The following is a 12,500-nucleotide window of genomic DNA, read 5'->3' as shown; positions in this document are numbered from 1 at the left end:
CCCCCACCCTCTCACCCCTGTTTCCTGTAAATGGATTTTCTGAAGGTGTTATCGCAGATTACACTCTTCTTCACCCGTGTCCAGGATAGCGAAGAAAGGATAGAGGGGGGGGGGAGAGTAGTTGAGAAAAGGGGTAGTTAGAGGAAAAAAGGGGGGGTAGAGGAGATGTGGATAAAGAAGGGGGAAGAGAAAGAAGGAGGAGGAGGAGCGGCGTTGGATATCCTTATCCAACTTGTCTATTGCACCCCCCCTCTCTCAGTATCTTGTATGTAGTGAGCATGATCCTTCGCTCATTCTCCGCTCTAGGGTCGGGGAAATGGAGGTACGTTAGCCTGTCCTTGTAGCTCAGTCCTCACATTCCAGGCCGGTGCTGCGTGCTCCAGAGTTGACCTCACTTAGACTGTAAAGTTGTGGGAGAGAAAGTGGTGGGATAGGGGCCTGCATAACGTGGGAGGTGACGTCATCTCCCACCCTCCCACAGCACAAGTAGTGACGTCAGCACAGCTCAAGTAGTGACGTCAGTACAGCGTGGGTAGTGACGTCAGTACAGCGTGGGTAGTGACGTCAGTACAGCGTGGGTAGTGACGTCAGTACAGCGTGGGTAGTGACGTCAGTACAGCGTGGGTAGTGACGTCAGTACAGCTCAAGTAGTGACGTCAGTACAGCGTGGGTAGTGACGTCAGTACAGCTCAAGTAGTGACGTCAGTACAGCTCAAGTAGTGACGTCAGTACAGCTCAAGTAGTGACGTCAGTACAGCTCAAGTAGTGACGTCAGTACAGCGTGGGTAGTGACGTCAGTACAGCTCAAGTAGTGACGTCAGTACAGCTCAAGTAGTGACGTCAGTACAGCTCAAGTAGTGACGTCAGTACAGCTCAAGTAGTGACGTCAGTACAGCTCAAGTAGTGACGTCAGTACAGCTCAAGTAGTGACGTCAGTACAGCTCAAGTAGTGACGTCAGTACAGCTCAAGTAGTGACGTCAGTACAGCTCAAGTAATGACGTCAGCGCCCACCCCACCGCAGTGTCTGCTGACTATAGAGGACGTCTGCTGGGCACCACGAGACATCAGGAAGAGAGGTGAGAAAGGAGAGAGAGAGAGAGAGAGAGAGAGAGAGAGAGAGAGAGAGAGAGAGAGAGAGAGAGAGAGAGAGAGAGAGAGAGAGAGAGAGAGAGAGAGTAAGAGAGAGAGAGAGGGAGAGATAATAAAAGAAGTGAGAGGCGTGAAGAGAATCAAAGTTAAGAGCAGAGAGAGATAGAGAGGGGAGACAGAATGGTAAATAAGAAAGGAAGAGAGGGGAAACTTGTATAGAAATTGGAAGAGTTAAAAAAAAGGGGGAGAAGTACGTATAGACGAAGATACGAAAGAGGTAATAACAGCAAAATGCAATAATATTCATGTCTGGCATTGTGGTGTTGTGGTGGTGGGAGAGGAAAAGGCATGGGACAGGAAAATAGGGTTATGGGGGAAGGGATTTGGGTTGTTGCGATAATGAATGCGGTTAGTGAGGTGGGCTAAGTGGTTGGTTCCGGGGATGAGAGTGGTGGTGGTGGTTGGTGTAGTGGATGGTGGTTGTTGGGGGTAGTGGTTATTGTAGGCGTTAGTGGTTGGTGGTGGTAATGGTTGTTGATGATGCTGTGAGTTGGGGGGGGGGGGGATGATAGTGGAGCCAGAAGTGATGGTGAGAATAATGGTACTCACCTAATCACCTAATTGGTGCTTACCTATCAGTGTTTATGAGGACGTGAAGTCCATCTCTTTGCGCCCCTTCTACTAACTACCTATCTTGTACCGGTGGCCTTATAATTGAATTATTCTATTGTTCGAATCCTCGATCAAATTTGGCTTCAAAGGTATGGACAGAAGGAGGCTTCCACAACTGCTTCTTCCATTGGATTCCACCTGTTGACCACCTGAACAGAATACGAGTATTTCCTTATATTTCTTCAACTGTTTTTAATCTTCCAGCTTCCACTTAAGGGGGTGGTAATGGTGGCAATAGTAGGTTAATTGACTTATTGTTAGTTGGGTTTGACAATTGTAATGGTCTTAATTGTGGTACCGTATAGGATCCTTTGCAGATGGGAGTAGAATCGTTAAGGGAGTAGAAACTATGGATGAAAGTAGACGGGAGTAGAAACTATGGATGAAAGTAGACGGGAGTAGAAACAGCACACCTTCGAACTGATATAAGTAAGGTCTTTGAATGGGCCAAACGGAGCCGGTCGGCCGAGCGGACAGCACGCGGGACTTGTGATCCTGTGGTCCTGGGTTCGATCCCAGGTGCCGGCGAGAAACAATGGGCAGATTTTCTTTCACCCTATGCCCCTGTTACCTAGCAGTAAAATAGGTACCTGGGTGTTAGTCAGCTGTCACTGGCTGCTTCCTGGGGGTGGAGGCCTGGTCGAGGACCGGGCCGCGGGGACACTAAAAGCCCCGAAATCATCTCAAGATAACCTCAAGATAACGACGGAACTTGATAGCCAATGAACTTCAAGCTCCAGAACTGTCTTGATAACGAAGACATGAACCCCGTTACCTCATATATAACGCAGTCACATCACGTAATAGAAGGAAAACGTAACGTAGATGATTTGGGAATAATATCATGCCCACTTGGGGAACTGTCAGCCACAAAGATCACAGTATATAGACAAGACAACAACGTCTCTGTCTAGGCGATTAACAATGCACAAACAACAGGGGCTCCATCAAAGAGCATATAATTTCCTCACACAAACCAAACCCCTCACCAGAGAAATCTTAACAAAGCAACACAGAAATTATCGGCAGATACAATGACAACAGGAGACTCGACATCAGCGAAGCACTACACATCCAAAAGTCATATATATATATATATATATATATATATATATATATATATACTGTATATATATATATATATATATATATATATATATATATATATATATATATATATATATATATATATATATATATATATATATGCGCGAACAAGCCATTCAGGCTTGTTCGCATTTGTGTTCCTCACGTGTGCCCCAAAGAATGAGGTGATTTGGTAAAATGCTATGCCCAAGATTACTATCCGAGTGCCGGCGGTGGGGTGGTTCAAATAGCCTCGGCTATCACCTCATTTTGTCCGGTCGTGATGGTCAAGTGGATTAAGGCATCTTGTACATACCAGTTGCGTTGCTCCTGGGAGTATGGGTTCGAGTCACTTCTGGGGTGTGAGTTTTCAGTTATATATATATATATATATATATATATATATATATATATATATATATATATATATATATATATATATATATATATATATATATATATATATATATATATACACGTCTATACTTGCTGCAAGTATTCATACAGATCGGGTGATCATCCTGTTATGATGCTATTCGATGCTATTTAGGTCAAGGATAAGAGTTAGGATTAGAGAGGAGCTCTCTACCATCCACCCATCTATCCACACAATATTTTTATACAACATCCCTCTAACCCCCCCCCCTTCCCCCCGTCCTATTTATTTCACTAGACGATGCATATTTCTGGTTTATCCTGTATTCATCTTCGTGATTAGCATGAATTATCTCCGGTAATTGCAAGGTTGTTGGTTTCCTTATGTTCTGGTCTCGGAGGAGGGATGCAGAAAACGCAGATGGTCAAAACAGAAAACGGTAACGGTAAAGCACCTATTTGTACTCACCTATTTCAGCTTGCCGGGGGTTGAGGTCTGGCTCTTTGGTCCCGCCTCTCAACTGTCAATCAACAGGTGTACAGGTTCCTGAGCCTATTGGGCTCTATCATATCTACACTTGAAACTGTGTATGGAGTCAGCCTCCACCACATCACTTCCTAATGCATTCCATTTACTAACTACTCTGACGCTGAGAAAGTTCTTTCTAATGTCTCTGTGGCTCATTTGGGCACCCAGTTTCCACCTGTGTCCCCTAGTGCGTGTGCCCCTTGTGTTAAATAGACTGTCTTTATCTACCCTATCAATTCCCTTCAGAATCTTGAATGTGGTAATCATGTCCCCCCTAACTTCTGTCTTCCAGCGAAGTGAGGTTTAATTCCCGTAGTCTCTCCTCGTAGCTCATACCTCTCAGCTCGGGTACTAGTCTGGTGGCAAACCTTTGAACCTTTTCCAGTTTAGTCTTATCCTTGACTAGATATGGACTCCATGCTGGGGCTGCATACTCCAGGATTGGCCTGACATATGTGGTATACAAAGTTCTGAATGATTCTTTACACAAGTTTCTGAATGCCGTTCGTATGTTGGCCAGCCTGGCATATGCCGCTGATGTTATCCGCTTGATATGTGCTGCAGGAGACAGGTCTGGCGTGATATCAACCCCCAAATCTTTTTCCTTCTCGGACTCCTGAAGAATTTCCTCTCCCAGATGATACCTTGTATCTGGCCTCCTGCTCCCTACACCTATCTTCATTACATTACATTTGGTTGGGTTAAACTCTAACAACCATTTGTTCGACCATTCCTTCAGCTTGTCTAGGTCTTCTTGAAGCCTCAAACAGTCCTCTTCTGTTTTAATCCTTCTCATAATTTTAGCATCGTCCGCAAACATCGAGATAAATGAATTGATACCCTCCGGGAGATCATTTACATATATCAGAAACAAGATAGGACCGAGTACAGAGCCCTGTGGGACTCCACTGGTGACTTCACGCCAATCGGAGGTCTCACCCCTCACCGTAACTCTCTGCTTCCTATTGCTTAGATACTCCCTTATCCACTGGAGCACCTTACCAGCTACACCCGCCTGTCTCTCCAGCTTATATACCAGCCTCTTATGAGGTACTGTGTCAAAAGCTTTCCGACAATCCAAGAAAATGCAATCCGCCGAGCCCTCTCTTTCTTGCTTAATCTTTGTCACCTGATCGTAGAATTCTATCAAGCCTGTAAGGCAAGATTTACCTTCCCTGAACCCATGTTGGCGATTTGTCACGAAGTACCTTCTCTCCAGACGTGCTACCGGGTTTTTTCTCACGATCTTCTCCATCACCTTGCATGATGGAGAAGATCAAGGACACTGGCCTGTAGTTCAGTGCTTCTTGCCTGTCGCCCTTTTTGTATATTGGGACCGCATTCGCAGTGTGTGTGTGTGTGTGTGTGTGTGTGTGTGTGTGTGTGTGTGTGTGTGTGTGTGTGTGTGTGTGTGTGTGTGTGTGTGTGTGTTTGTGAGTGATGTGTGTGTGTGTGTGTGTGTGTGTGTGTGTGTGTGTGTGTGTGTGTGTGTGTGTGGTGTGTGTGTGTGTGTGTGTGTGTGTGTGTGTGTGTGTGGGTTTAATCGTGATCAAGCCATGGGTGTAGGCAGGTGTAGGTGGGTGTAGGCAGGTGCAGGTGGGTGTAGACAGGTGTAGGCAGGTGCAAGAAGATATTGAATGAGCTGGGGAGCTCTGCTGACATAATGTATATAATGTATGCTTACCTGAATGGGGGGTTGGGGGGGGGTGAAGTGTGCGAGCGCTCACACTATGAATAATGGAGCTTTTTACTTGTTATCTAAACATTATTCATCCACTTCTTCCTTTGTTACTTCTCTCTCTCTCTCTCTCTCAGAATAGCAGTTGCGTATTGAATTTTCAAATAACATTTGCGTAGAAGTGTTCAATGTTATCTGGAGACGTCGCTGACGTCATTCCTAGTAGCTGCGTCGTTGTTGACGTCATTCCCAGCAGCAGCGTTGACGTTGACGTCATTCCCAGCAGCAGCGTTGACGTTGCTGCTGAGTTGTGAAACTCTCAGATTTAAAAACGACATAACATGACAAAAAGAGGTGTTGAACTCGAAGAGCCTTGACCACCCGCAACTTTCCGTGCCAGAGAAAAGAGCTGCGCACTGCGCACCAGCCGGATATAACGACGGCGGCACCCGTATATATATATCAAGTGAAGAAGAGCCCTGATTTACGACTTACAATTCTGCCAGCTCCAGCGATTTCAGGAAATCAGCTGATGAAGAAATTCTGGCGGATTGAAGTTTATTTTCTAATCCCATGGGCGGGCGCGCACTCTCTCACTCACTGACACACACACACACATATACACACACACACACACACACACACACACACACACACACACACACTCACTCACTCACACACACACACACACACACACACACACACACACACACACACACACACACACTCACACACACACACACAATGGTTGCAACATGGCCCCCAGCGCCAGTATCCATCACACGTCGATATGTATTATTGAAAAAGATATCAACATTTCCGATAGCGACCCGATGTGCGTGGGGGTCGTTCTTGTATTAGGGCTCGCGGGACTCTGTATCTGGTGGTTAACAGTCAAGTGTGACTTGGGACCATTGAACTGTGATGGTGTCAATCATTCACGCTCCTTCATCATAAGTTCACAGTTATTCACTCTCTTCAAAATCTGTTCAGAGAAGAAATGTATAAAATATCTGATATTGATCTTTAAGGTCATCTATTTCCACTAATTTTTTTTTTTTAATTTAAGTGTCGGTTGGGTAGTCTAACAGTCTGTTGTATTCTCTGTCTGTGTGTGTGTGTCTCTCTCTCTGTCTCTCTCTCTCTCTCTCTCTCTCTCTCTCTCTCTCTCTCACCCAATTCACTTTCACTTTCATTGACCAGTTGTGATTGATTGCAAAGTGGAATGCTCGTGGCAGGTTGCTGTCCTAGTTTTATCCGCTCACCCTGCCACCACTGCTGCCACCATTGCTGCCACCACTGCTGCCACCACTGCTGCCACCATTGCTGCCACCACTGCTGCCACCACTGCTGCCACCACTGCTGCCACCACTGCTGCCACCACTGCTGCCACCATTGCTGCCACCATTGCTGCCACCACTGCTGCCACCACTGCTGCCACCACTGCTGCCACCACTGCTGCCACCATTGCTGCCACCACTGCTGCCACCACTGCTGCCACCATTGCTGCCACCATTGTTGCCACCACTGCTGCCACCACTGCTGCCACCACTGCTGCTACCACTGCTGCCACCACTGCTGCCACCATTGCTGCCACCATTGCTGCCACCACTGCTGCCACCACTGCTGCCACCACTGCTGCCACCACTGCTGCCACCACTGCTGCCACCATTGCTGCCACCACTGCTGCCACCATTGCTGCCACCACTGCTGCCACCATTGCTGCCACCATTGTTGCCACCACTGCTGCCACCACTGCTGCCACCACTGCTGCCACCACTGGCGGTTTTGGCGAGTCAATGGCAGCCAAATTTATGTACCTCCTGTCCCATTCAGTCAGCCCATCTCCTGTTCATCTCACCTCCCTCCCCCCCCCCTCCCTCCTTCCTTCCCTTTCTCTTCCGTCCCTTTCCACCACCCCCTTCCTCAACCTTGTCCCCCCCTTCCTCCCTGTCTTTCACCCAATGTCCAATATGACAGTAACACAAGGGGTATCAGAAGACAGTCACAAGGTATTAACTGGCGTTACTGTGGGGGGAGGGGGGGCCGTTACTCTGGGAGGATGGGGGGGGGGGTGCTGTTACTGTGGGGGAAGAGGGGGGGCTTACTGGTGTCTATCACATAATGCCCCCCCCCCGGCTCCCCTTGAACTGTTCATTTCCCTGTGGGAAATGTACTGAATGTTTACACCGCTTTAATTTCCTCCGTAATTTTTCGCTATGGTCTCCTTCGCTTTGTTGTTCAGGCAATCCGCATATATATTTTCAAAATAGTGAAATTAATAGCAAATCATTGACTTAAATTTTGTCTTGCTGCATTGTGCGTGAATGTCTTAATTGGTTCATGAGTTCATCACCTAGATGGTGGTATACTCTTGAGGGGGGTAAAATGTACTTTTTACATTTTAGGAGTACAAAAAATGTACTCCCATACTGAAACAGGAAACTGGATGATGACCTTTTAGCCTGTGTAATTCTCAATTTTTTCACTGAGGTTAAATTGATATATTGCATTTTTTCATTGATTGTGTGTGTTTATGCTTTCTTGTTGGCTTACCTGTCTACCTGTACGTCTGTCTATCAACCTGTCAACACATACAACAAATTACCATTCCTCTATTTATTTATTTTTCCCTTCAATGGCACTGTCGGAGAGCGAAATAGATTGAAAATCAGATTCAGCTGTTGAGCAATTACTCTCCAAGAATTGAGTGGAGGTGGGGAACCCTGCATGGTTATTTATATATATATATATATATATATATATATATATATATATATATATATATATATATATATATATATATATATATATATATCTGTTGACTCCCTATCTGTAGAAGCCTCGAACCACCGTCTTTGGAAAAATCTTGAACCGTTCTCAAATTAATGAACGAGTAATTGTCTCGTTGAACCGTAACTCTCCGTAACGATAGAACCGTGAAACATCTCACCGTAGTGCTTAAAATCTGCCAGAACTGAGAATTCTCATTCACGATAATCATGAACAGTGTCACAGTAGAACCTTCCCGCTCTTCAACATGATAAAAAAATTAATTTACTTTACTCATTTATCCTTAAGAGATCACTAAGTCATTCCTAAGCCGACCAGTAAACAATTCGCAATCGGGGAAAAGGAAAGAAAACTCGAAATTTGAACCACAAAAGTCCATGTCTTTTTATGATATTTTTATTACCTCACATCCTGAATTTTTCCTAACTCATTTGCATATAATTTGCATACAAGTTCGTTATATTTCTTGCTCAAACATAGTTCATCAAAGGAAAAACCGCGCACACAGATATATATATATATATATATATATATATATATATATATATATATATATATATATATATATATATATATATATATATATATATATATATATGAAGAATAACCACATGTGAAAAATAGAAAATGCTTAACGCGTTTTCGGCTAATTTGCCTTCATCAGAGCAAAGTAGATTCTACTTTGCTCTGATGAAGGCGAATTAGCCGAAAACGCGTTAAGCATTTTCTATTTTTCACATGTGGTTATTCTGCATACTTGGATCAGTGTTTTTGTGAGCATTGTTGCATATATATATATATATACATATATATATATATATATATATATATATATATATATATATATATATATATATATATATATATATATATATATATATATATCCCTTCGGGAATTTATTTCATGATAAATAAACACGATTAACAATACATACATCTATATAAATAATTTAATTAAAATATTTACTTTTCAATTAAAATCCATAACATTTCGAATTCTCATTAGTATTCATCATCAGATCTAAAATAACAAAAATTAAAATTGACAGTTAACAAAGAACTTATACCGAAAACATGATTACATTCTTAAGAGACTAAAATAACACTTGTTTAAAACAAGAAATGAAAAAAATTAAACATCACATTCAACATTGACAATAAGGACTAAATCCAAATTGCAATCAAGCTCCAAAAGATTCAAAGATTCTAGACCGAAGGCAAGATGCCTCTTGCAAGATGCAAGACCATATTAAATCAGTCATTAACAAATTATCACATATTATTAAGAAACAAATATATAACAATAAGACACCCCAATTGTTGAATATAGTATCACAAACTGTAAATTATAAAAGCCCGTCCTACCTTGAAAAAGAACATAAAAAACAGAAATCAAGCAGAAACTAGACAATTTAAGAATATAATGACGCGCAAATAAGACATATACAGAACAAACACACTATGATTTTTTTACATAGTACATAATGTATATATATATATATGTATATATATATATGTATATAATGTATATATATGTATATATATATATATATATATATATATATATATATATATATGTCGTACCTAGTAGCCAGAACTCACTTTTTGGCCTACTATGCAAGGCCCGATTTGCCTAATAAGCCAAGTTTTCCTGAATTAATATATTTTTTCTATTTTTTTTCTTATGAAATGATAAAGCTACCCATTTCATTATGTATGAGGTCAATTTTTTTTATTGGAGTTAAAATTAACGTAGATATATGACCAAACCTAACCAACCCTACCTAACCTAACCTAACCTATCTTTATAGGTAAGGTTTGGTTAGGTAGCCGAAAAAGATAGGTTAGGTTAGGTTAGGTAGGTTAGGTATTCGAAAAACAATTAATTCATGAAAACTTGGCTTATTAGGCAAATCGGGCCTTGCATAGTAGGCTGAGAAGTGCGTTCTGGCTACTAGGTACGACATATATACATATATATATATATATATATATATATAATTCCCAGGTCAGACTGTCCATTCACACAAGAGTAGCAAATTCTAAAGTCAGAATCATGTAAATAATGGCCATTATCACGACAGTGATTCCTAATTTGCAGACGAGGAGTCACAATAACGTGGCTGAAATATGTTGACCAGACCACACACTAGATGGTGAAAGGACGACGACGTTTCGGTCCGTCCTGGACCATTCTCACAATTGACTTGAGAGAATGGTACAGGACGGACCGAAACGTCGTCGTCCCTTCATTTGCTAGTGTGTGGTTTGGTTATCATTCCTAATTTTCTGAAAATAAAAGATGGTTTCATTAATGAATGGCTAGTTCTTTAAGATACCATCCCCTATTCCCCCCTGTGAATGGCTAGTTTTTTAAGATACCATCCCCTATTCCCCCCTGTGAATGGCTAGTTCTTTAAGATACTATCCCCCTATTCCCCCCTGTGCTCCAATATCTTAATTTTGAAGATCCTGAATAGAACTTCCCACATATCCCGTCTTACAGCCGGGACATTTACACGTGTATGTGATACTAGAGCTCAAGGGATAAGGTTCACTACCGTTATGTTTACGGTAAAACCCAAAGGGGTTGGTCTAAAACCCCTTTGGTCTTAAACCTGAAGTCTACTTGAGGATATTCCTACGTTCCAGGTAATAGTGTGTATCAAATGTGTGTGTTCCCCTAATGAGTTTTTCTCATGTGTGTGTTCCCCTAATGAGTTTTTCTCTAATGGTGTAAAGTGATACACTTAGTGAAGCACGGGTTCATGAAGCATTTTTATAGCCATTTACGAAACCTGTACATCTTCGAACAATCATAATGCCTTTGTTTACATTTATTAAAGAGTGTATAGGTTCTAAAGCACTACGAGGTTACTTATAACAATAATGACCTTAGAATGTGCTGCTTCAGAGCTCATAAACTGCTTAATTAATCCACCCCAAAGCCGCCATGATTGTCGAAAGATGTACAGGTTTCGCAAGTGCACAGGTAAATCCTAGGCCCCATGGCTGGTGGGACGAGGGAACACCAACACGAACTCCAGTGAAAAAAATTCATTTGGCAGAATATGCATGAGGGAATATAGGTGATTTGGGATCTTCTGTTTTCCCTCTGCTCATGGTTTCCCGGTTGCATGGTGATCCCTTCTCCATTGTGGGTCATCGCGGGATCTCTCTCTGTCACCTTTATAGTCAGTTAGCATTGATCGAGTCCTCGCGTTCTGAGAGCATTTGGCCTCACTTATTGCCCTCTTGAAGACTTGGACCAGTCGATGTCTCCTGAAAATACATTAAGGTTCTGCCAGCAACTTAGAGGCCTAGTGGGCACGTTGCAAAGACGCTATGCGTGGGTGGGCGCATCCCAGAGGTTTTGGAGTGGGATGGGCTTGTCCCAGAAGCTCTGGGCTTGGGTGAACTTGTCCCAGAGGCTCTAAGCTTGGGTGGGCTTGTCCCAGAGGCTCTAAGCTTGGGTGGGCTTGTCCCAGAGGCTCTAGGCTTGGGTGGGCTTGTCCCGATGGGCTAATCTTGGGAGAGCTCGTGTCAAAGGCTGCTCTAGGGTCGGGGATTATCTTGTTCTTTGGGTACCAGGACGTGTTGAGGAGTTTAATGGTCGTCAGGCCGACAGTTAGCGAGGCACTAGACAGGCCTAGCGAGACACTAGACAGGCCTAGCGAGACACTAGACAGACTTAGCGAGGCACTAGACAGGCCTAGCGAGGCACTAGACAGACTTAGCGAGGCACTAGACAGACTTAGCGAGGCACTAGACAGACTTAGCGAGGCACTAGACAGACTTAGCGAGGCACTAGACAGACTTAGCGAGACACTAGACAGACTTAGCGAGGCACTAGACAGACTTAGCGAGGCACTAGACAGACTTAGCGAGGCACTAGACAGGCCTAGCGAGGCACTAGACAGGCCTAGCGAGGCACTAGACAGGCCTAGCGAGACACTAGACAGGCCTAGCGAGACACTAGACAGACTTAGCGAGGCACTAGACAGACTTAGCGAGGCACTAGACAGACTTAGCGAGGCACTAGACAGACCTAGCGAGACACTAGACAGACTTAGCGAGGCACTAGACAGACTTAGCGAGGCACTAGACAGACTTAGCGAGGCACTAGACAGGCCTAGCGAGGCACTAGACAGACTTAGCGAGGCACTAGACAGACTTAGCGAGGCACTAGACAGGCCTAGCGAGGCACTAGACAGGCCTAGCGAGGCACTAGACAGGCCTAGCGAGACACTAGACAGGCCTAGCGAGACACTAGACAG

At 43.6% G+C, this 12,500-nt stretch overlaps 1 protein-coding gene across 1 annotated transcript in view; it reads left to right on the top strand.

Moving 5' to 3' along the window:
* unc-13 overlaps window positions 1–12,500 on the top strand; it is a 241,694-nt gene that overhangs the window by 107,667 nt on the left and 121,527 nt on the right. The window lies entirely within an intron of this gene.

This window comes from Procambarus clarkii, chromosome 81 (genome assembly GCF_040958095.1).
Source record: "Procambarus clarkii isolate CNS0578487 chromosome 81, FALCON_Pclarkii_2.0, whole genome shotgun sequence".
Classification (NCBI taxonomy): domain Eukaryota; kingdom Metazoa; phylum Arthropoda; class Malacostraca; order Decapoda; family Cambaridae; genus Procambarus; species Procambarus clarkii.
The sequence above is the reverse complement of the archived record's forward strand: the minus strand, read 5'-3'. Positions and strand labels throughout refer to the sequence as shown.